This window comes from Mandrillus leucophaeus, unplaced genomic scaffold, assembly GCF_000951045.1.
Source record: "Mandrillus leucophaeus isolate KB7577 unplaced genomic scaffold, Mleu.le_1.0 Scaffold312, whole genome shotgun sequence".
NCBI classification, from domain to species: Eukaryota; Metazoa; Chordata; class Mammalia; order Primates; family Cercopithecidae; genus Mandrillus; species Mandrillus leucophaeus.
The window spans coordinates 2,459,402-2,486,692 of record NW_012103277.1 but is presented as its reverse complement, the minus strand read 5'-3'; the positions used below and the strand labels follow the sequence as shown (position 1 = coordinate 2,486,692).

At 36.1% G+C, this 27,291-nt stretch overlaps 1 pseudogene; it reads left to right on the top strand.

Moving 5' to 3' along the window:
• Nucleotides 1-2,365: 2,365 nt before the first annotated feature.
• Nucleotides 2,366-9,789, top strand: LOC105544894 (annotated as a pseudogene).
• Nucleotides 9,790-27,291: the final 17,502 nt, after the last annotated feature.

Sequence of the window (27,291 nt, the reverse complement as noted above, 5' to 3'; positions counted from 1 at the left end):
CCTGCACTATTCAGTTCCCACCTCTTGTTTTGAGATTATATTCCCTGCCCTGCATAGTTTATGACGATGAAAATACCAAATCTTCATACCAATCTCTGAATTCTCCCAAGTAAAACAGTGTAGACTCTCCAAATATGTAGTATAAGTGAGTTCTTCATGGTTACCTGAAACTTATCATTGTCAAAACAAAATTGATTAATTTCTCTCCACATCAACTTTATTAATATTTTCATGTCATCACATTTATATCCATATATGCAAAATAACTATATCTTCGAGGCTTATATATCAGTAGGAACTGAGGCCTACTGCCAATAGCTACATGTGAGGGCTTGGAAGTAGATACCACGAGTCTAGTTAAGCCTTTTGATAACTGCAGCTCCAGCAGATAGCTTGTTTGCAGCTCTATAAGAGATCTACTGCTAGAGACAGGTAGCTAAGCTTCTTCCAAGTTCCTGACCTGCAGAATCTGTGTGAGATAATGAATGTTTTTTAAGCTAAGTTTTAGGGTAAACTTTTATATATTAGAAGATAACTAATGCAATAACTTTCTAATATAAATAGCATATCCATGTGATTAAACTGTTTTTAAAGCAAAAAGAATGGAGAAGGATCCAGCAGAGCTTTACTGGAGTTGTGCCTTCCTGAGAAGTCAGCCTCAGGGTAGAAAAAGGACTTGGTAGTCCTAGAAGCATGGACAAACTATCCTTGAGGTTCTGTTGGAAATCATAAAGGATTTGAGTCATAAGGATGTTAAAGGTCATGTAAATTAAAACTTTCACCTAAAGCAACCATCTTCTCTCCAGTCTTGACAAATAACTGAAAGGATCTGAACTGAAAAGATTCACTTAGGAGGGATGACAATTATATGGTGGCTATAGTGAGGACCCAAGTCATAGCTCAGGCTCTGGTGAAAGAAACTGAGAAGTCACTCCTTTACCTTTTAATCTTCTAATTATAAAACATGAATAGACAGACTTTTGCTACACAGATGGCAAATCTGGCAATGCTGCTGGCACTATGCATGAAATAGTTGGTTTACAGGATGTTTTCTACTCTAAAACAAAATATTCTTCCAGTGTTTCATGTTCAAGAGTATATTCATCAAATTCCAAAGAGTTTTGGCCTGACTTCAGTTAACAGGTAAGCCGCCATCAAAGAAAGCAAGAGTTCCTCAGACACAGATTTAGCTGGTAAATTGGAAGCATATGCTCAGGATCATGCCACTTTGCAGAATCAAGAGAAGACTAAAGCAGCAGCAGACTCCATGGAAGTTTCAGCTGAGATAACAACATCATTAGCAGTAGCTTTCTGAAGCTTATTACTGGCTTTAAGCATGCACTCATAGGATGTGCTCAGAAAGTGTGATGTTATACGTTCCTATGAAGACTGAAGTCAACCTACCATAGTCTTCTGGACTTCTGGAAGTAAGAAATTTGCAAGTTGTAACACCCTCTTAAGATATGAATTTTTGAAAATTAAGTGCAGTCCAGTTTTCTGATGCAACATATGTGCTCCTTTCATCACACTGGTTTATGAATTGACAGTGAGGAACAACTTGTCCACCCTAAAAGTATTCAACATGAGTATACAAGTTAGAAAGCTTTCCTAGTGGAATAACTTAATGTGTAAAGGAATATCAGAGGCTGGGTAATTTATAAGGAAAATAAATTTATCTGGCTTATGGTTCCACAGGCTGTATAAGCATGGCGTCAGCATTGGTTTAGTTTCTGGTGAGGCCTCAGGAAGCTTTTACTCATGACAGAAGATGAAGGGGGGGCAGTCGTGTCACATGGTGAGAGAGGGAGCAAGAGAGAGAGGCAGGAGGTGCCAAACTCTTTAAGAGTTAAATCTCCTGGTAACTAAAAGAATAAAATCTCACTACAGAGAACTAATTACCACAAGAGCGGCACCAAGCCTTTCATGAGGGAGCCAACCTCTTGATTCAAATACCTCCCAACAGGCCCCACCTCCAATATTGGGGATCACATTTCAACATGCGATTTGGAGGGGGAAAATGTCCAAACTATATAAGGTACCAAATGCTTCTGCCTAATATTTCAAAAAGTTTTCCAAAAGTGCATAGGACTTTAATCTTTGAATGAGAGTAGAAGTGGCTGACAAGATGCAATATGTCAAACACGAGTAGCAATGGCAAAAACTATAATTGGAGAAAGATTTACACTCATGCAAAATATAAAACAAAGATAACAGTGGAACCACATGGGAGGAACCCATTAACTCATCATTTTGGTTGATTTGAGGTATAAGTCATAGATTCAACATACCTGTTATTATGAAGAAAGAGGCTAGACATTTTTATACATTTTTTTGGTAAGATATAAGTAGTAGACCAGAGTGAGGAATGGGTCGAACAATAAAGGATATTGAAGAATATAGACTCATTAAATCTGTAATATGTGTTGCACTATTAGAAAGGTGCTGGCTGATGGACTTCTAATGATTGAGATCAATAATCTGATTGGCACTGTTATTATGCACTTTGTCCTTATATTTTCTCTCTTGGCTTCTATGATATTAACATAATTAAAATTACTCCACCCAGAAGTTATACAAAACTTCCTTTTGAGTGTTTTGAAAACTTTAGAGAAACTGAATCCATTACTTAACCAGTAAAACTGTTTCAAAAAGTAAGTTATAAATCAGAGATAACATACAGAAATGATAATAAAAGGAGATTTTATGAAGTCTCATTTAGTATGCATGGCCACAGCAACTTGAATTATTCATTGTCTCTTAAGGATATATTTTGATGGATGGAAAGGCAATATTGATCAGTGGATGATCAATTGGTGAGGCCCTGACCTCTATCCTGTAAGGTGGTATCAATTAACTAGATATCAACTGCAGCCTTGAGTAAAGTACACAGATTCCTCAAAACAGAAAAAAAAAGTCTAATCGCAGCAATGCAAAGGATATAAGACAAAAGTTACATTGTATCTAAGGATTCACTAGGAAAGAAACATAATGAAGGCACATCTGATCAGGAAAACAGTGGCTCTGTCAATTTCTACATTTAAAAAGGCCCATCCACTGGCTCAGAAAAAGCTTCAGAGGGAAATTTTATACAAAACAAATTTATTACCAACCCAACTGTACCATGGCCTAATGTTCAACAAGTGGATATATCAGTTCTAGATTTGTCTGATGGCTGAGGAAACTGTTTTAGTCAACATAGTGGAAGTACCGTTATATAAAGACAGACCATTTTGTTCTGTATTTGAAGTTTTCAAAGAATTTTTAGTGCTTTATCACTTAGCATTTATGTATATTGTTAATGATAAATAAATTAGCTCTTTGGTTAAATTATTAATAACTGTGGCATCCTAAGGGTTAAAAGAAAATTAAAAATGGGCTTGGCTGGCAGGAACAGAGACAGGGATAGAGGAGAGCAAATGTTCTGAGAAACTGGGCCAGCTTTAAATGGCTCACTTGCAACCAAACATTAAACCCAAACCTGTGCCGGGTCCATCCTGCAGACCCTGGCTGAGAGAAGGATGGAAGGAGTACTCAGACACAGGTATGCGGTGTAAGAGCAGCTATGGGGCTGCTAGTGACTGAAGAAAAGGGCAGCCTAGAACAGCTGGAGCTGCTTGCTTTTATTCAGTACACATATAATGCTGAAAGCCTGGAGCAAACACAATCTGTGGGTAATTAATATTGTTGCCCCTTTCAGGGAGCAGTCATACACATGGATGATCAAAGGTCAGTTTCTGGACAACAAAAGTAAACAAGCCATTTAAGATAAATCCCCCTACACTCCCTTGTACCTATACCTCGCCCTCTGCCTCAGGGTAAGAGAACAGCTGCCTTCAGCTTATTCTCCCCCAAAGTTATGCAGAGTCTTCCAACCTTTCAGAAGGCCTGCTCCTTTCCCTATAACTTCTCCCACCACTCTGACTGATCCCCCACATGCCTGTACCCAAGCATCCTGTTTCAAGCATTTAGCCCAAGCAGCATGACCATTTAAAAACCCCTCTAGTCTCCACTTCATCACAGACAGCCTTCCCTCTGCTGTTTGGCCCATTGCTCTCTTGCAATATATCTCCCCTTTCTCGAATATATCTGCCTTTCTAAACTTATGACTGTCTTGGTAAATTCTTTTACCACCCATGCTGGCCTCAGGCAGTCATTGTCCATGACATTTTGTGACTCTCTCCCCTCTTCCTTTCTGTCTTCCAACTCAGGAACCTCTGTGGACAGCACCCAAGATGGAAACAACTGACAGTCTATGGCCAGGGCTATACTCTGGTGAAACTGAAAGTTGTCTGCATGGAAGTGTCTGACTACCACCATCCACTCAGGTGAGGGACCTAAGTTCATTTTCTTTTTTCAGACTTCCAGCAGCCAACATCTAGTAGTGCTCTGGTAACTAGTGGCATCTGGCCAGCGCAGCTCCCTGGTATTGCCAGAAGGCCAAAGGGCAAACGTCTGGCTACCTTGTCCAGAGGGAGAAAGGTTGTCTCCTATCCTTTCTGGTCAGAGGTCTCCAATCCCTGCATGTTGCAGAATTATCAGCAGCAGCTCCTCTAGGGCAAATCCACATACATTTTGAGTGACATAAACCATGTCTTCCTCTTACTCTAATTCCCACATAAAGGCAGCCAGACCTCTGGCTCCGAATGTTCCCAAATCAGGTGATCACCAGTGGCCTCAGAGTGATGAGTCTCCTCATTCCCATCCTTTCTCCTGGGGCTGGTTCCAGGCTGAGTTCTCCCTTCACCTTCATACCTCTGACCTGGACAGGCCATCTAGTGCAAGGCCCCAGTAGTATTGTCCCCAGTGCCGGGAGGTCTTTCCGAATAGGTGCAATACACCTCTAGGAAGGACATCTCAAAAGTACCCCAGTAGACTTGAGTGGTATCCTTTCCCCTGTCAGGACACCTTCAGAAAAAGTGCACTTCATGCCCCAGCAGACATCAGCCTCCAGTGGCTCATCATTTTCCAGTCCCAGCATAGAGCAAACTTTGTGTATTCCTTCAGACTCACTTCTGGGTTGCATCCTAAAACATTGGGACAAATTTCGCTCTCAGACTCTCAAGAAGAATTGCCTAATTTTCTTGTGTAATGTTGTTTGGTCTGTTGATAAACTCTCAGACCAATTAACCTAGACTCCGAATAGGACTTTGGATTTTAATACTCTTTTTCAACTCAATCTGTGTTGTCAAAATTCCTCCAAAAGGCCTGAGGTTCCTTACATCCAGGCTTTTATGTCCCTGGGGTTGGGACCCAGACCTTCAAGGAAACTGTTGAATGTGCCTAGCAAAGTTCTTACCTCCTCCTCCTGACTCCAGATATTTTAGATGAACCCTCTTTCATACTCCCATGGTCAAGATTCTCCCCACCTTCCTTTGACACAGGAGCTAATTATTCAGCCCTAATTAGTTTTTCTGGGCTTACCTTTTTGTCTTTGAGCCTTCTCGCCAGCATAGATGGCAGGCCACAGCAGTGATGCTTTATCTCCCCATAGTATGCACCCTGGGGAAAAATGTTTTCACTCAGTCTTTCCAGGTTCTACTAAGCTACTGTCCTATCCCATTACTTGGGACACAATGACAAACTCCAGACTAGCTTTAAATTCCCTGAGCATGCCTGCCCAATATTGGCATTACTAGCTCCTCCCACCAAAAGCCCCAAGGTCCTAAAATCCTCCACTTTACAAGTTCCTCCAGAGGTATGGAATATCTCCACTGAAGAAAGTTCTTTGTTTGCAGACTCTGTAAATATTCATCTGAATACCTAATATTTTCCCTAGGATCCCATAACATGCCTTAAATCTTGAAGCCCAAATGGGCCTACAGACTCTAATAGAAAAATTATTGGTCATGGGGTTATTAAGTCTTTGCAAGTGGCCATAGAACCCTGATGGTAGCTGTTAAAAACTCAGATAGCACATATAGAATGGTACAAGACCTAAGAGCCATCAGTGAGGCAGTAATCCCTATATACCCCAGTCGTTTCCAATCCCTACACCCTTTAAGGGTAAATTCTCTCTGGCACTTCGTGGTTCACAGTATTAGATTTTAAAAATGCCTTATTTTGCATTCCAATACATTCAGACTGCCAATTCTTATTTGTCTTTGAATGGGAAAACCCCTCCACCCATGTTTCTCAACAGTGAACCTGGACAGTCCTTGCCCAGGGATTTAGGGATAGCCCACACTTGTTTGGACACACTCTTGTTAAAGACCTGTCCACCCTCCAAATCTTTCCTAATAATGCCCTGCTTCAGTCTAACGGAGAGGAGCCCACAAACCTGCCCCTCTCCTTAAACCCCTTCAAAGATGAGGGACTCTGCCAGAGAAGGACTGGCAACTAGATTTTATACACATGCTGACTGCTAGTCTTTGTAGATACTGTTACTGGATGGATAAAAGCCTTTCCCACAAAAACTGACGGGGCTTCGAAGTCATCATGGCCCTTTTGGACCAGATACCTCCCCATTTTGGGCTCCCTTGTTCCCTACAGTCAGACAATGGCCCCACTTTATTTCCCAGATAACACAGGGAGTAAACGAAGCTCTTCAAATTAAATATTACTTACATACATCCTGGCACCCACAATCTGCGGGGAAAGTAGAAAGAGCCAAACAAGTCATAAAAAGATTCCTTAACAAATTACACTATATCTCACCCTGAAATCTGACCAAATTCCCACCATTGTGGGCCTCATCTCAGTTAACACAGTACTGCTCTGAAAATCAGGATTATACTTTATTTGTGTAACTAATGCTTATGTATCCCTGCTTGTTCTCTAGGATATGTAACTCTACCTCCCAACTCTACACTGCCAACTTAACTGAACTAATGCCAACGCTAGGCCTCCAATAGTCTCCTATATACTGAGATGAAACGGTCATTCACTTAATTTCCTTTCTTGCCAGCTTAAGTATTACTGGTGCTGCAGTGGCAGGAATTACAGATGTTGTCCTTATCTCCTCTTTCCCCAAGAATTTGCAAAATTCCTGGACACAATCAGAGAAACATTAAATAAAATGAATCGACAAATCAATCCCCCTGCTAGAGTAGTCCTACAAAACAGATGAGCCCTTAATCTACTCACAGTAGCCCAGGGAAGGACATGCTTGTTTCTTCAGGAAGAATGTTGTTTCTGTGTAAATCAATCAGGAAATATCCAGCAAAAATCAAGGGAAGTACAGAAACAGGCCACTTGATTATGAAGAAAACCACTTTCAAATACCTAATTTCTTAAAGAAGGTTCTAGGAGTCTCTATGAGGTCCCTCTGCGGGGACCAATTGCATCTATACTGCTACTTCTCTCCAGTACTTGTCTCTCTAACTTACTGGTTAAATTTGTTTTTTTCCAGAATGTAGCAGTTTCATACCAAGCTTCTGATGATGCAAGGGTATCAGTGAATTATCCCCAAAGACCCCAGAGTCTCCTTTAGACTCTGCTAGACATCAGTTCCATAGAAACATGCTCTCTCTCCCAAGACCCATCTTCCAGGTGTGCCCAACCTTTTAAGTCCCATAACCTGAGACAGTGGTCCATGGGGTCTCTCTACCCGCCAATAACTGTAGGTAGAGTCAGCTTTATGCCCCAGGGCAGCAGAAAGTAGTTGGAAGATGAGACCTCTGTCTTAATCCCTAAGATTTGTCCTTGTTATTCTGTCAGAGAGGGTAGGGGAATGTGGAACCCAAAAGAGTTAAAAGAAAATTAATAAATAGGCTTAGCTGGCAGGAAAGAAACAGGGTTAGACGAGAGTGAATGTTTAAGAAACTGGGCCAATTGCAGATGGCTCACTTGCACCCAAACATCAAACCCAAGCACTCAGCTCACTGCCCACCGGCACCCAAATATCCTGGTTCAAGCATTCAGCTCAAGCAACCACCCTTTAAAATACTCATCAAGTCCCTGCTTTGTTGCAGACAGCCTTCCCTCTGCTGTACTGCCCACTGCTTTCTTGCAATGCATCTCCTCCTTTCTCTAATAAATCTGCCTTTCTAAACTCATTACTGTCTTGGTAAATTCTTTAACTGCCCTTACACGTGCCTCAGGCAGTCACTGACCACGACAGTAATCAGATTAAAGAAAATGATAGAAGAGTAGAGTTGTGAATATATAGAGGAACTGAAGATATAAATAAGGCTTTGAGGTACAGGTTGAATATGTGGGGATTTCAGAAGTTATACCACTCATATATCTAATGTGCTTTCCTGTAGAAATATGCAACAGAATCATCATGATTAATTCATCACCTGATTATGAAAGACATAATTAATTTTTAGGGCATTAACATTTTACTACAGCAATGTTTTCCATCTTTATAGAAATATTTTCATTCACTGATTTTCTATTTGGAGTTCTATATGATGCCAGAAAGCACTATAGACTGTTCTATGTTACATATTTTTATATATTATATGTTTATATTTTTATATTGTATATTTGCTATAAATTCAAAATTATCCTAATACTAAAATATTAAATTGGAAATCATCATGGTAGCTGGGACATATCCTGAAAACTAAGGTCCTCATTGCTGTTCAGTACAGCGGGGCTCAGGTCTGAGTGCTCTCTGTACTACCTCACTTCCACTCTGACCAAACCAATAGCACCCCTGAATTTATTCGCAAATTTCCTGACAGCAAGTTTCCAGCATTTGAGAGTGATGATGGATTTTGTGTGTTTGAAAGCAATGCCATTGCCTACTATGTGAGCAATGAGGAACGGTGGGAAAGTACTCCATAGGCAGCAGTGCAGGTGGTGCAGTGGGTGAGCTCCGCTGATAGCAACGCAGTGCCCCCAGCAGGTACCTCGGTGTTCCCCACCTTGGGCATCATGCATTACAACAAACCGGCTACTGAGAATGCAAAGCCGGAGGTGAGGCGAATTCTGGGGGCTGCTAGATGCTCACTTGAAGCCGAGGACTCTTCGTCTGGCTGACATCGCAGTTGTCTGCACTCTGTTGTGGCTCTATAAGCAGGTCCTGGAGCCTTCTTTCTGCCAGGCCTTTCCCAATACCAACACTGGTTCCTCAACTTCATTAACCAACCCCAATTCCGGACTATCTTAGGGAAGGTGAAACTGTCTGAGAACATGGCTCAGTTTGATGCTAAAAAGCTTGCAGAAAGCCAGTCTGAAAAAGACATCCCATGGAAAGGGAAAGGTTCACGGGAAAGGAAGCAGTAGCTCCAGGCTGAGCGGAAGGAGGAGAAAAAGGCGGCTGCCCCCGCTCCTGAGGAGGAGATGGACGAACGTGAGCAGGTGCTGGCTGCTGAGCCCAAGGTCCAAGACTTCTTCGCTCACTTTCTCAGGAGTACCTTTGTTTTGGATGAATTTAAGCACAAGTACTCCAACGAGGACACACACTTTGTGGTGCTGCCCTATTTCTGGGAGCACTTTGATAAGGATGACTGGTCCCTGTGGTAATCAGAATCTCTCTTCCCTAAAGAACTCACTCAGACCTTTATGACTTGCAATCTCATCACTGGAATGTTCAAGCGACTGGACAAGCTGAGGAAGATGCCTTTGCCAGTGTCATCCTCTTTGGAACCGACAACGGCAGCTCTATTTCTGGAGTCTGCGACTTCTGAGGCCAGGAGCTTGCCTTTCTGCTGAGTCCAGATTGGCAGATGGACTACCAGTCATACACATGGCAAAAACCCGCTCCTGGCAGCGGGGAGCCTGGTTGGAACGTACTTTTCCTGGAAGGAGACCTTCCAGAATATGGGCAAAGAGCGATATTGCCAAGTGAACATCTCTTGCCAACGCCTACCTGCCTGCAGGGTGATGGGGGTCATTTAAGGAAAATGAACACTGAAAAATGAAACTAAACTAAACTAAATAATAAAATAAAACAGAGATGGTCGACAAGAGTCTATTTATGGGATCTCATACTCCATGTTGAAGAATCGGGGAAATATAATATTGTCCTAAGTTGAATTTCTTTTTCTTACTAAAATATACACCCCTTCCCCAGGAATGAAATTCTCTTGTTTTTCTGATGTTTTCCTCAGTCTCTGAAATAGTGTTTGGTATAACCAGATCCCAAAACAGATGTTCTGAATTGCCAGGAAAATCAAATTAAAAGTTGTTTAAAGATAAATTGATTTCACATTTCAAAACATTTCAGCTCTACTTTAAGTATGTCAAATGTGTTAGAAAACTAATCTGCAAGGGAACTTTTTTTATTTTCTTAAAATTGAACACATATGACAGGAATTATCTTTCACTGATTCAGTAATAATTTTAATAATAATAACTGACTTATGTAATTTTAAACACCTTTTTCACCCAATATTTTTAAAAAGTTAAAAAGAAATAATGTTTATTTTCTCTATTTAAAAAAAAACGTTCTAATAAATTGTGACTGAATACGAGAATTTTAGCTTTTCCAGTGAGGAACAGGCACTGAATGTCAAAAATTAACTGTGGCTGTTCTAGAAGTGTTGCTGGATCTAAGACTGGCCTCTTCAAATGGTAATATTGATCATTTCCTCTGGAATACAGGTAGAGCTAATTACAAATTAGTCAAAGTGATTAACTTCTGCATTCCTCAGCCTCTGAATTACTTTAAAAGATGTCAATGAAAAGCCCAAGGAGACTATTGTTGTTAAGATTTTATTTGAAGCCAAAAAATGCACAGAAAGTTAAAAACTAGCAATTTACTCTTCTAAAATACTTTCTTACTTCTCAGTGAAATAGCATTGCTAACATTCACAGTTTTACTTCATTTTAAGCAAGAGGCATTAATATCATAACGTTGCTACTAGAAATAAAATTTGCTATTTTAAATATGAGTATATGGAACCATATGTTGACATTTTCTGAAACTGATGTTTTGGAAACATAAACACAGTTCAAATCAGCACAAGTTGGTTTTCATTAATTTTATATATACACATACATATATATATATATGTAATTTCAGCTGATAAATTAATGGACACATATTCTAAACCAGTGGTCCTCCATGTTTGCAAATTTATGGGCCCCATTCTAGATCTAGTCAATTAGAAACTCACAGTCTAGGCTAGCAATTGTGTTTTAAACCAGCCTTCCAAGTGATTCTTATCCATGTTCAAGATAGAAAAGTATTGTCCTAAACCAACATTGTTGAGAAAAACCTACTATTAAAGACAGCATTATTGTACTTCCCAAATCTGAAACATTGAAGAATGTTTCCATAAAACTAAATGTCTATAATACTTTCAAAACAAAGATTATAAGAGTTTTTGTTTTCAGGGTCAGTGAAGTAAACACAAATCTTGGTTTTCATTACTCATACACAAGAAGTCAATTGTAGGGGAACCCTCTGGGGAACTTAAAGAAACATTTAGGGATATGATTTGGTAATTTGTTTTCTTAATTATTCATTTGTAGCCATGTTTTGTTAGCTTCCAAATCTAGAGCAAAATGATGTATTGGTTATTTTAGAATTTTCCACTAAACTATGAAATATATATCGGTAACATCACTGCAAAGAGATATCCTTGATTGAGTCCTGTGAACAGCAGTTAAAGGGAGATAAAGAATTCCAAACATCAAAATGAAATTTAAATTTCTGTTGATGAGGAGAATTCTTTAACTCAATGAATAGAAAATAACAATGCATAGGACTTTACATCTTAACTATAATTCCAATTATACAATTTAATGGTCCAATCCTCCTTTATAGTTTGAAATGGATTGCTCACCTTGGATCATTTTTTTGTTGTTGATATATATTTTGTGGGTATGTGTGGGTTTTATGGAGAATGACAGGGAAGAAGGAGGAGTTTAAAGTCTATTTTTTTTTCTTTTTTTTGCTGTGTATGAAGAAAGTTAAAGCTGTTGTTAATATACCATCATATCAACCCTATTTCCATCAATTTTTGTATTATGATATTACGTATCTTATATTAATTCATTGATATGGCAAATTATTTTAAAACTTGAAAAAATAGGCTCAACTGAGTTTCTCCTTTAGTTTTTCATTTGAAAAATGTCCAAATAAACTACTTTTTTTGGATATATAGATCACTATCTCTACAGATTTGATATTTAATTTTTGGGTCAATTGTATAATTTTGAAAAAGTAAAACTCTCACATAACATATACATATAGATATATAGACATATACCACCAAATTCTTCTCCAGAAAATATGGTATAGTGATCTCTAACTACAGAAATTATATGTACTGTGTATGTGTGTGTGTGTGTGTATGTGTATATATACACATATATATACAATATGTGTAATATCAATTGTATTTAACATGTAATTTCTATATCTATATCTAATTTTTATAATTAGAGATCACTATACCATATTTTACATATAAATTTATTATATATAATATATAAATTATATATATTTTATGTTATATAGAGAGAGGGATAGAGAGAGAAAAAAAAAACTAAGGATGAAAAAGAAATATGTTTGCAAACTACTCCTACAAAATGTAATGGACATTTTCTTATGAAAAGCCTTTGAACACAAACTATTTTAAACTACACACTTATATATATTTTTAAACTATGAACAACACAAAAGTGATTTGTTAAATAAAACATTTAGCCCATGCTATTACCTAAGCTTGCATAATATGCAGAGAATCACTATTTGGCTTACCTCAGAATAGGAGTTTGTCAGTAAGAACCACAACCACTTTTGAAGGTAACAATTCATAACCAGAATGTCTTTCAAATTCACCTGAGAAATTTAGATACATACACTTAACTGGACCCCATTCTAGAACTACTAAAAAATAATTTTCAAGGTATGAAGTCCGGAACATTTTCTTAATTGATGGTAAGAAATTTTTATCTTAAAGCAAATAATCTATACAATATGTGATCCACTGGAAAACTGGGGGAAAAAAGGAATCTATGCTAAGTGGCTGTTTTAGATGTTTTACTTCTGTGGGGTTTGCCTGGGAAGATCATTAGAAGTATTATTTTGGTTTCCTCAGCTCATTCTCCAACTATTCAATTGATTCTACTTTCCAAGTAAATCTAGAATGTGTGATGGATGATGCTATGGTCTGAATATTTTCGTCTCCCCCAAATTCTATTCTGAAACCTAACCCCATAGGTGATGATATTAAGAGGTGGGGCCTTGGGAAGTAATTTGGTCATGAAGGCTCAGTTCATAAGGCACAGTGTCTTTACAAAAGAAGCTCAACAGAGCTTGTTCACCCCTTTTCCCATGTAAGGACACATAGAAGACACCATCTATGAGAAACAGGCTCTCACCAGACAGAGAATCTGCTGGCATCTTGAGCTTAGATTTTCCAGCCTACAGAACTGTGGACAATAAATTTCTATTGTTTATAAATTACCCATTATTTTGCTATAGCTGTTTGAAAGGACAAAAGCAACTTCCTTTTTCCAACTTCCAGAACGATAATTTCATTCTCTCTTTTGTTCTTGTCCAGTTGTCTATTATTTCAATGTCCCTTTGTTTGTGAAGAGAAGTAGAAACTCGTGCTTAGTCCATCACATTTAATCAAAATGAAAATTAATTTGAGTGATCTAATGTGAGTCATTTTAACCTAGGAAATTTCATTTTCTTTTCTTTGGGGAAAGAAGGTTTTCCTGAAGTATGAGTGTGATTATTACTTTTGTTCTCATTGACCGAGTCATGTAGCAAAGAGCACAAGTTATTTTTGGTTTGGGTTTATTTTGTTTGTCTTCTATAGACATACTCTACTTTTGATTGGTCTTAGTTTTTGACTGCGTTCAAAGAAGAGTTTTGAGATTGTTCTAACGTGTCCCTGAAACTTCTCTTCAGAATATCCAGTGACAGCTCTGCCTTTCACTGCCTACAATGTAAATGTCACTTCTGCTGTTTCTACTTTCCTGCCTTCTGCCTTATCTCTCACCCAGAATTCTTCCCATTCCAGCATATTTTAAAGATGTCTGGCCACAAGTCCTAGAAGTAACACTATATTGTAGCATTAAAATTGGTGATTCATTCTAATATTCCTTAGACTACTATGGCAAATAATTTCTGGAAGTATGCCCATTCTCAGGGTAATAGTTCTTACTTTTGTTCTTTATTTCTTTAGGCAAATGTGTTTGTTTCCCTCTACTCATTATTAGAAGAGAGGAGATTACATACCAGACATATACCAATAGATAAGATGACTATGTTGACAGCACTCACATTAGTCTTTTACTCATACCTACTCTTCTTCTCAAATCTGTATTTGAGGTCAGATTGCCCTGCATAATTCATAGATCAATGTACATAGTCTAATGGAAATAAATTAGTGTATTATTTTTAAAGTTTGAAGTGGGATAGAAAAAAGTAAAAAGGCATATACTGGTTTTCTGACAATTTGAAGTTTTGTTAATGTCAAAAATTCTTTCAGGGTCTCTTTTACTTTTCTACCTATAGTACTTTAATTGTTGAGATTTTAACTCCTAAGATTACAACATAAGCCCACTTTTTTCCTGTGTTATTATAAGAATCAATGCATTCAAATTGATATATGAGGGTGTGAATGGTTATTTAGACTAGTTCATTGGCCATCTGGAAGATGTTAGCCACATGGCTGAGAAGACTGTGGTATAGAATTTTGATAAGTATAGTCCCTGAATCTTTGACCCAGAGGGAAGACGAAAGAATATGAAACACTCAATTTTGATGGTTTTGAAAGGGTAGGGAGGTGGGAAAGAGGATATTTACCCTGTTTTCTGAGGTTTTGCCTTTAGTGCTACCTCCATAAATTTGGGAGGAATTTGGAATTGGTTATATTAGGAAAATAGACATCATTTTGATAAGGCTAGGTAGACTGGATAAAGGAAATGTGATAAATATACATTATGGAATACTATGCAGCCAAAAAAAGAATGAGATTATGTCCTTTGCAGGGACATGGACAGAGCTAGAGGGCATTATCCTTAGCAAACTAACACAAGATGAGAAAGCCAAATATTGCATGTTCTCAATTGAAAGTGGGAGGTAAATGATGATAACACATGGACACAAAGACGGGAACAACACACACTGGGATCTTTCAGAGGCTGGAGGGTGGGAGGAGGAAGAGGACCAAGAAATAACTAATATGTCCTAGGCTTAATACCTGGGTGATAAAATATGTACAATGGCCAGGCATGGTGGCTCACGCCTGTAATCCCAGCACTTTGGGAGGCCAAGGCTGGCGGATCACGAGGTCAGGAGATCCAGACCATCCTGGCTAACACGGTGAAACCCCGTCTCTACTAAAAATACAAAAAATTAGCCGGACATGGTGGCGGGCGCCTGTAGTCCCAGCTACTCGTGAGGCTGAGGCAGGAGTATGGCGTGAACCTGGGAGGCAGAGCTTTCAGTGAGCCGAAATCATGCCACTGCACTCCAGCCTGGGCGACACAGTGAGACTCCATCTCAAAAAATAAATAAATAAATAAATAAATAAATAAATAAAATAAAATCTGTACAGCAAACTCCTATGACACAAGTTCACTTATATAACAAACCTGTACTTGCACCTCTGAATGTAAAAGTTAAAAAAAGTTAGTACGTATACATCAAAACACACAGGAACATGTTATATTAATAATTTAGAATTATTGCTCAAAAGTCTAAAATTTATATTGATTAAGTAATTAACTTTTCTTTTATAAAAATGGCATTCAAGATTGCTTTGCCTAAAATGTTGGGTGGTCAGATATCTTAAGTGAGATCGGCAGTATAACCAGTGTACTGAAAGATAGGATCTGAATGCTGAGGTACTTGTTAGGAGATTGGCACTCTTAAAGCATTAAACAAATTTTTTTAAAAAGGACAAGTAATTTCAAATTGACTATTTGCTTTAATGTTGGAAACTTTCTGTTATCCAGTCATTTTTTTCTTTCAATATAGGAAATTGTGTTTAGAAAGCTTTGAAGTTTCAACATATTCTTGGGCACTTAATACCTTTTGGCTTTCTTGCCAATTCCGCAAACGAACCACGTTCATTCCTGATCAGGTTCTTTGTGCTTACTCCTTCTTCAGATTTCACTCCAGATGTCACCTCCCTCATTGTTATGCTTCCTTCCAATTTATGTCAAATTATTAATTTCTCAGAGAAGCCTTCCTAGATAAATATGATTAAAATTGAATTCTCCCAACTGCTTCCCTGTGTAGCTTGATTGTATTTTTCTTCATAACACTGATCAATTTTTATTTTTATTATCTTTTGGTATTATTGGTCTTTCCACTAGAATATACTTTCAGAACAATGATATTCTCAATTCTAGAATATGAGCAGCACATTGTTTGTTTATTTATTTATTTATTTATTTATTTATTTATTCATTTATTTATTATTTTTGAGACAGAGTCTCGCACTGCTGCCCAGGCTGGAGTGCAATTGTGTGATCTCGGCTCACTGCAACCTCCGCCTCCCGGGTTCACACAATTCTCCTGCCTCAGCCTCCCAAGTAGCTGAGATTACAGGCGCACACCACCGCACTCAGCTAATTTTTTGTAGTTTTAGTACAGACGGAGTTTCATTATGTTGATCAGATTGGTCTCAAACTACTGACCTTGTGATCAGCTCTCCTCGGCCTCCCAAAGTGCTGAGATTTCAGGTATGGGCCACTGCGACTGGCCACGAGCAGCACATTATTTGTGATAGTAGACATATATTATGGTACTCAACCAATATGTACAGCATATATTAAATCATAAGTGAATGAATAGCATGACTGACTGACTCATGTTCATGGTACTTGAGAGACCTGAGTGGGAGGTCACTATACATGTGTATGGCAAAAACCCCTGGATATAGAAAGGGTAAGAAATTGGGGACATTCATGCATGTAATTACCACATTCATTGTACACATGGAAGGAAGACAGTTTTAGGGTGGACATCTCAAGTCCCGATCATATAAAACATTTCAGAGAATTTATTATGATAATATTATCCCTTGGAAGTCTTTTCCCAAGCATGAAGTCAAAACTGCTGAGTATACTTTGTGTAGAAGCACATCCAAGGGAAAAAAAAAAAATCATCTAAGTTTTCATTTTGGTTTTGTTTTTAAAATGAAGTACGTGTAATTTGTTTATTTCTTTAAAAAATATTACAAACATGCACTGCTAATGAAGTTAGATATTGATAATAGTTATACAACTCTGTGAATATACAAAGAACCACTAAATTGTACTCTTTAAAAGGGTAACTTTTATAGTATGTGAATTAATTTTAATAAAGGTGCAATTGAAATATTTAAAACTAGGAGTATCTTTAATATTTTTTTATGTATAAATATGAAATTATATTTATTTTATCTACAAGTTTTGTTTTGTGCTTAAGTTTATAAACAGTAAGGGAAAATTCTTAGTAGTTTTTTTTTTTTCTGTGTAGAATTTTGAATAGTTTCTTAAAACTTATTTTATTACAGTTCTCAGTCAAGTATAACGTAAAACCTTAAAACAAAAACATAGAAAGAACCAGGAGTTCAAGACTAGCATAGGTAAGATGGCGAGACCCTCCCTTTACAAAAAAAAAAAAAAAAATTAATTATCTAGGTGTGGTGATGTGTGTCTGTAGTTTTACCTGCTCGGGAGGCTGAGGTGGGAGGATTCCTTGAGTCTAGGGGTTTGAGGAGGCAATGAGCTATGATCATGCCACTGGATTCCAACCTGGGCGCCAGTGTGAGACCCAGTCTCACAAAAAAACAAACAACAACAAAACACAAACAAAAAACACTAAATGAGATACTGTAATATAAATCAAAGTCCTTGTAAAACATAAAGCGCTATAAAATAAATGTCATTATTATAGTAAAGTAAAAGTGTGTAAGTTTATAATCTGTAAAGTTTCAAATATACCGTTAAAATCTTTATTGGTTATGTAGGCTTTTCCCTCTCTGAGTTCCTTTAACCATGAGTCATTAAGAGAATAATCATATTTTGATATAAAACATAACATAAGAACACTATAAAGTGCCTATCAAGTAGAAAGCACAGGCACTGGGAGAAGATTAGGAATGCACTGAACAGTAGGAAAAGGTTTTGCCTTCAATATTAGAAAAAAATTAATATCTAGACCATAATTGAAAGTTTGTCTTCTGAATTTATTTTTGCCATTGTCTTAGATTCTTTTCACTATGAGTCATTTAATTCTTCAAAAAGATGTTATTTGTGGATGTGATGATGTTAGCATAAAGTAAATATTTGCATTCTTACATTTTCATGTTACTGTTACATATTAAATTTTGCAAAATACTTTTTTGATGTGACATTCTAATAGGGACCTTGTCATCTACACACAAAAAATTTACTTAAGTAGGCTTTTTAAACTTGTGGTTATGATTCTACAGCATGAGTCTTCCTTTAGTGAGACATATACAAACTAAATATTTCAAATTAAAATTAGTCATGGTGTACATAAGAATTATTTTTAAAAGTGTAATGCATGTAAATTAAGCTGATAATTTGATCTTATTCTGTTTTTTTCTCAGATTTTTTTTAGTACAAATAAATGTTAAAAAATACTAGATTGAATCAGATGAAATTGCCATTTGTAGGCCTGAGATGATTATATATTGTCAATATCCTGTGGTTCAAATAAAAGTGTTACAGATAGAGTGTATATTGCGTTATACAAAGACATACTTAGTGTCATTTCCCCCACAAAACTGTATTTTCCACTTGATAGGGAGAAGATATTAAGTAAAACTCCAAATTGGTTGGCATTACATTTTATCATGGTTAAATCCTTCAAGATGACAGGTTCCTGGATACAGAATCAGTATTCCTACTATGCTAATCTCTGTGATTTTATTACTAAGAATAATATAGGGTTTTTATTTAAGATAATCTATTTACTGTAATCAAAACCTGTGCCATTCTAAATAGTTTTTTCTGGATTACTATCTAATCCGTCTTCAGATTCTCTCTCAAAATTAATCTAAACCTGAAAGAATAGGGGAGCAAACAGAGGGCAGAATATTGTCTTTAATATGAAGATTTATTTTGAAAAGAGTATTTTAGTCATAATAATTGTAATGTGCTGAGGCCATCATAGAATAAGCTTATCAAGTTTGAAATAGATCATCACCGGAAAACCTGGCTTGAGACAAGGGATTTCTTCTTATTAGTACAAGTATTTTAATTTCTTCCTGCATTATTTTTTTGATCTATATAATATCAATCATAATAATACGTTCTTATTTCATTGTAGAATTGTTTTTGAGATTACATATAGTAATATTCATAAGCATTATTTGAAAAATTTAAAAATAAAATTAATTTTAATTTTTACATTTGTATTAATTTAAAATCATACTAATGCTATCACTTTAAAAATTGACAAAAATAATCCGTATTTCAATAGGGGTCTTAAAAATAGTTATATGGTACTAAATAAGACAAAAAAAATGGCTCTATTTTTAAAACATTCACATAATATACTACTTTTATAATAATCCTACAATGTAAAAATCTTTCCTCCAAAATTTTATATAGAGGATTGCATTTCAAAAACTTTTTGACAGAAAGCTCATTCAGTTTTTATTTTCAAATTTATGTACAATCTGAAACACTGTTGTAACCTGAAACACTCTCATAGCCACCTCTTCAATTGACTGAATTAGTTTTATTGTACCACAAAGTGTAAATAGACCTTTGCTACTTACTTTGAAAGCAAGCATGAGATTTCTACTTATTAGTAAAAGTTTTTAATTTCTTCCTGTTTTTTTATCTTATAGTAAGTTGTCCTTTGAGAATATATTCTTTATATTAAATATAAAGCAATTTATTGTGTTAGCTGAAATGCCTGTAGCTGAATGCATGACCCAGATTGATTCAATAAAAGAATATTTATTATCTAATACAGTAGTAATATACAATTAATCCAGGGCTCTTGACACATTGGTCCAATGATGTACTCAAAAATATGAGGTTCTTTTCACCTATCTTCTCTACCATGTTGATTCGGCTTTGTGCTTATGGATGCAGGAAGACTGCAGATTCAGATAAAATATCAAAATATGAAAATATCCAGATGAAGAGACTATCTCATCCCATGTTATCTAAGAATTGAAACTTCACACAGGACTTTTGTTCATTTGTATGGTCACTGCTAAAGAAGTCACTGCCAAGAGGAATAAGATTGCCATATTGGCAGAGATAAGTCATTTAGCGTAACAAGAATAATAGAAAGTCAATCACAGAAACCATTCTAATTGTGCATTATTTTATTATTCTCATGTAAAGAAGGGTTATCTTATGCATAAATCTTAATATAAATATAGTCCTTTTAGATTTCTATTTTTTTAATTCAGAGGCAAGAGGAAAACTTGTGCTCCAGATTAACACCTAATCGCCCCCAACTGATAAGAAACAAAAACAAAACAAAATGAAAATTTTATGTATTTCATCTCATCTTTTAATCATGCATGCTTCTTTTTTCTCCACTAGAGTTATCTCTTCATGCCAGAAAATACATTGAGTTATATATTTACTATGAAAGCATACAAAAGGCAAAATGTGAATTAGGTAGTCCAAAATATGTTCGTTTCATTTAATTTCAGAATTTGTAAGTAAGGATAGTTGAAAATTTCTTTTATATCCTCCCTCTTACATATATACAAATGAACAAGTATCATCAGACATTTGATGAAAGTGTTTACATAAAAGAAGTCTTAACAAAGAAAAAACTGAATTCAGAGGAAACAAAATATATAGAGAATGCTATATAGAAAAATATCTTTGTGTATGTGTATAAAGATAAAAATTGAGGAAATTTTTCAGGAAACTAAAGCAGCAAAAGACAAGGAAATACACTAGAAAAAATATATCCAGATTAAAACTATCCATCCAGTAGTACCAACATCTAATAATGTGAATTCCAGAAAAATAAACAATAAAGGAAATAAATTTATATTTTAAATTTAAGCAAATGCTTCATAACTGAATAATAGTTTTCAGAACGATATGAAGATTATTATGAGCAATGATTTTTAAAAACACCTCCAAAAACAGTCATCTTAAAAATTCACAATAGGTATAAAGTTCCTAAATTATTAAAGAGAGAACAAGGAAAACATGTCACCTACAAAAAATCATACCACAAAATGTCCTCAGACTTCTTACTAGAAGCTAGAAGAATGTGAAATAGTGTCTTAAAAATTCTAAGGCAAGATGGTGTATATTTAACCAGACTATGAAAGATTTGTGAAGATTGAAGACAAAGATTTTCATGTCCTCAAGGTTTTGATGCACATGCATGTTCTCAGGAAGCTATTGGAGTATGTGCTCTGTTTAGTAGCATGAGAAAAAAAGAAAGAGAAAGAATGAGGACCCTGGAAAGAAGGCCTTCCCACAGAAGAAGAATGAAAGGAATTCCCGATTTGATAGTCAAGGGAAGAAAGTGCCAGGTTGACCAGTGAGCAATGATTCTGGAAAGCACATAGTTCAGATTGAAACTGGAGTACAGAAGACTTCAGGAGGGATGTCTCAAAGAAAAGGTTTGACTGAAGAGTTATGTGAATGTGTTTCAATTCATTGAAAAGGTATTTAGAGATTGACTGAGAATAAACTACCGATGGCCATGCTGGAAAGGAACCAAATGAAAAAATTACCTCCAGGGCAATAAAGAGTTGAGCCAAATATAAACTATAATGATAATGTAGTGATACTATATGGAATATTTTACTTAGCTTAGCTACAAATAATATTTACAGGGTCACATAATGCAAACAGTAGCTATTAACTTAATCAAACCCTTATATAATTCTATTGGAAGAAAGCATGTATGAATGTGTGTGTGTGTGTGTGTGTGTGTATGTGTGTGGGTGTGTGTGCATATGCATAGGTTTATGCATGTGTTTATGTATATATGCTTTGGCACGAAGAGGGCAGGACACAAAAGGCCAATTTTTCTCTTCTATTTTCCACTTTAGGAGGCCCATAGATATTATGTAGGACTAAATACTTAAAGAAAGAATACACATGTGATTTAGAAAATACAGAAGTAACTAAAAGAAGGAAGAGGTAGAAATGTTGAATTTGGTTAACTATGGAGACTGACAATCTGGAAGATGGAAAAACAAGAAAATTGCTTTGATGCAAGATTTATACTATTTTCAACAACAGTAGTATGATTTTTGTAAAAATGAAAACCAAAGAAAACGTGAATAGATAGAATATTTCTGAAAACAAAAGACACATTTATATTTAGTATCCTCCAAATGGAGAAAGCAAATGGCTATGGAAGCAGTCATGCTTTGCATTTGTCTGTTCTTTTTATACCTATACAAAGTGTGCCATGTGCATTCAAAATTAATATGCTCTATAAAGAAAAAAGGAAAGCCAAGAACTGTGATGATATATAATCACTCACTCCTTAAGTACATAAATAATTTTAATAAAATGGTGTCTGGAATATGTGGCACAAAATAGACAATAAATATGTATAAAATGTCTTGAAGTGAATGGTATATAATGAAGTTCTGTTTATTTTAATGTCATTTGTTTATGATTACAGAGCTTAGAAATAAAAAATATTGAAATTAATATCTCTTTAAAAACTTGTACTGAACACTTACATATCCTTTTAATTTTCCATTAAGTGGAAACAAATGATGCTCCATCTTAATGATTACATATTTGATTATTTCTGAAAGTTAATATTTTATATCTGGGTATTTTATGCAATAAGACATTCCTTTTTGAAAAAAATTGTATTCTACCAAGGGACTTTGTAAATAGAGCATGTATCCATCCCAGGGTAGCAACTACCTAGTAAACAGGTCCAGATGTTTGGGATAACAACTTTCCACCTGCATGTCTTTAGGACTCCTTTGCCTTCCTCCTCTCTACCTCCCACCAAGTTCCCTTCTGTCATATCTTATTTAATGTAGCAGATGTGGAGTAACTAGAGACAATGAAACAGCTTTTTGGAAATTGAACAATTACATATTTTATCAGCTGGTAGTAAAAAGCTATCATGTCTCTCAAGCTCAGAAGACCAGTCAGTGTTAAAAAATTTTAAATAAGCTTATAATTCTCAGAATATGATTCACTGGTTTTCAAAGAATACTTCACAGGCCAGCCACAAAGAATATGGAGGGAGGATGGATTTTTCTTGCAAAATATATGGTTTAATCTAAATGTTATTGCTGCACTTGAAACCAAGTAGAGTTAGAGAGATGACAAGGTTTAATTTTCTAAGTGAGTGACATAAAGATAGCACTTGTAGGTGAAATATGTGTCCTGTGTGGTAGAAAAGGAGAGTGTCTTTAGGAAAATCTGTCCTATCTGAATAAAGGGAACTCCAGTAATATTTTGAGTGTACCCAAGGGTTGATCTATTCTCATGCAGATGCAATAACCATGGTTTTGTATGGCAAACTCCCTTCCATGCATGATGCTGGCTCCTGTGCCAAGCTGCTAAGGGAGAGAAAAATGATTACGTTATATGTCCAATTGATTCTGTCTCTCTTGTGGAGTGTGTCAAATAAATTGCATTTTTCCTGAGCCCATTTAGATAGAGTATTATCCTGCTGTGTTCCTTTGGATCCTGTACAGATTTCTGATTGCTGAATTGTAACACTAATCATAATAATTATCTATGTAATAAGTTCACAATATGAATTGTTACAGATGGTCACATTTTCTATCACAGAGCAATCAAGCCTATTTGTACAATCTACTTGCTTCTAGATAAAACAAAAGGCAACATGTAAGTTTCTGTATGTTCATCACACATTATAAGTGGCAATTTAGGTCTAGTACATCAGAGAAAATGAGACATGGTAAGAGCGAGTGCTAAAGAACTTTTCAATAAAAGCATATTTGAATTTTGCTATTAGTTTTACAGATATTATCATTATATATCCAATGAAATACTAAAGATTTATTTTTTTCACAGCAAGTGATTTCTTTTTTTCCTACCTAAAATCTGAAATTCATTTTGACAATAGAGGACATGCAAATGAATTATAATTCAAATACAATAACAACATAAATATAAGTTATTGAAATAGAATGTGAAGCATATTTATGACCTTCACAAAAACGTTTTCTAGGGTTGACTACAATTGGCAGCAGTTACTTTCTCTGTTGCTTTAACAGCTGCCATGTGAGGTTTTAGTTAATGAGTTAAATCTGGTCACCATACACGAGGGATGTCATAACTATAATGTTGAAGAGATTCAGGCATACTTCCTTTATTGCTGTTTCCTTTTTTGTACTTTACAGATACTGCATGTTTTACAATTAAAGGTTTGTGGCAACCTTGCATCTAGTAAGTCTACAGGTGCCACTTTTCCAACAACATGTTCTCACTTTGTGCCTCTGTCACATTTTGGTAATTCTCACCATATTTTAGATAGTTCATTATTAACATATCTATTATGATTATCTGGGATCAGTAATTATATTAATTCATTTTGCATTATGAAGGAACATCTGAGGCTGGGTAATATGGTTTGACTGTGTTCCCACTCAAATCTCATCTTGAAGTGTAGTTCCCATAATCCCCACGTATTGTAGGAGGGACCTGGTGGGAGGTAATTGAATCATGGGTGCAGTTACTTCCATCCTGTTCTCATGATAGTGAGTGATTTCTCACGAGATCTGATGGTTTTATAGGGGGCATTTTTCCCCTTTTAGTTGGCACTTCTTGCTGCCACCATGTGAAGAAGGGTGTGTTTGCTTCAATTTCTGCCATGATTGTCAGGTTCCTGAGTCTTTTCTGGCCCTGCAGAACTGTGAGTCAATTAAGCCTCTTTCCTTTATAAATTACCCAGTCTCAGGTATTTCTTCATAGCAGCGTGAGAATGGACTAATATAGTAATTTATAAAGAAAAGATGTTTATTTGGCTCACAGTTCTGCAAGCTGCACAAAAAGCATGGCACCAGCATGTGCTTCTGGTGAGGCCCTCGGGAAGCTTGCACTCATGGTAGACGGCAAGAAGGGAGCAGGCATGTCATGTGCTGAGAGAAGAAGCAAGATAGAGAGTGGAGAGCGACAGATTCTTTTTAACAAATAAATCTCATGTAAACTCATTACTGTAGGGAGGACACCAAGCCATTCATGAGGGATTTGCTCCCATGACTAAAACACCTCTCACTAGGCCCCACCCCCAATAGTGGGGATCATATTTCAACATGGGATTTGGAGGAGACAAATATCCATACCATATCAATGATATTTGATGTTACTATTGTAATTGCTTTAGGGTGCCATGAACCATGCTTGTACATCACTAAACTTCATCGATAAATGTTTTGTGTGTTCCGACTGCTACACTGAGTGGTCGTTCCCCTATCTCTCTCCATTTCCTTGGGCTTCCTTGTTTCCTGATATATAGTAATATTGAAATCAGGCTAATTCATAACCCTCCAATGGCCTCTAAATGTTCACATGAAAGAAAGAGTCACATATCTCCCTTTTTAAATCAAAAGGTAAAAATGATTAAGCTTAGTGAGGAAGGCATATCAAAAACCAAACTAGGCCAAAGGCTAGGCCTCTTAACTCAACAGTTCACCAATTTATGAATGCAAAGAAAAAAACTTTGAAGGAAATTAAAAATGCTACTCCAGCACACACACGAATGATAAAATGAAGCAGCTTTATTACTGATATCAACAGTTTTAGTGATTATGATAGAAGATCAAACCAACCACAATATTCCTTTGAGTAAAAGCCTAATCCATACCAAGGTCCTAACTCTCTTCGACTCTATGAAGGCTAAGAGAGGTGAAGAAGCTTCAGGACAAAAGTTGGAAGCTAGCGGATGTTGGTTCATAATGTTTAAGGAAATAAGTTTTCTCTGTGACATAAAAGTGCAAGGTGAAGCAGCAAGTGTTGTGTAGAAGCTGCAGCAAATTATCCAGAGTATCTAGGATAGATCATTGAGGAAGGTAATTACATTAAACAGTTTTTTGATGTAGAAGAAACAGCTTTCTATTGAGAGAAGATGTCATCCAAACTTTCCTAACTAAAAAAGAGAAGTCAAAGGTTGGCTTTAAAGCTACAAAGAATAGGCTGACTCTCTCATTAGAGATTAACTCAACTGTTGACTTGGAGTTGAAGCCAATGCTCATTAACCATTGCAAAAATCCTAGGGCTCTTCAAAATTATGCTAAATCAATTATGCCTGTGCTCTATAAATGAAACAATAAAGCCTGGATGACAGCATATGTCTTAAGGCATGGTTTACTGAATATTATAAACATACTGTCAAGATCTACTACTCAGAGAAAAAAAAAAAAGATTTCTTTCAAAATATTAACTGCTCTGTGACAATGTACCTGTTTACTCAAGAACTCTGATGGAGATTTGCAAGGACGGTAGTATTGTTTTCATGCTTGCTAACACAATATCCTTTCTGTAGCCTACGGATCAAGTAATTTCAGCTTTCAAGTCTTATTATTTAAAAAAATAATAGCCTTTTATAAGGCTATAACTACCACAGTCAGTCATTTTTCATGGACCTGGGTCAAATAAATTGAAGATGTTCTGGAAGTTATTCACCATTCTAGGAATCATTAAGAATATTTGTGATTCATAGAAAGAGGTCAAAATATTAACATTAACAGAGTTTGGAAAAAGTTGATTCCATCTCTCATGAATGACTTTGGGGGGTTCAAGACTTCAGTGGAGGAAATAACTGCAGATGTGGTAGAAATAGCAAGATAATTATTATTAAGAGAAGCGGCGCCTGCAGATGTGTCTAAATTGCTACAGTCTCATGATAAAACTAAGGAATGAGGAGTTGTTTTTTATAGATTAGCAAGGAAGTGGTTTCTTGAGATGGAATCTGCTTCTGGTGACAATGCTGTGAACTTTGTTGAAATGAAAACAAAGGATTTAGAATATTACATAAACTTAGTTGATAAAGCATCAAGATTTGAAAGAACTCCAATTCTGAAAGAAGTTCTACTGTGTGTTAAATGATATCAAATAGCAACACATGCTACAGATGAATTTTCTGTGAAATAAAAAGTCCCTCAGTGAGGCAAACTTCACTGTTGTCTTATTTTAAAAAACTGCCACAGCCATCCCAGCCTTTAGCAACCACCACCTTGATCAGTCATCCATATCCATCAACATTAAGGCAAGATGCTCCACTGGCAAAAGAATTTATTTGCTGAAAGTTCAGATACCCAATAACATTTATTGGTAATAAAGCATTTTTAAATTAAATGTATATACATTATCTTAGAGATTATGCTATTGCACACTTAATAAACTATCTTATAATGTAAACATAAAATTTATATGCAGTGAAAAATAAATAAAAAATGTGTGACTCATTTTACTGCCATATTTGCTTTTTTACAGTGGCCTGGAACCAAAAGGTAATATCACCAAGAT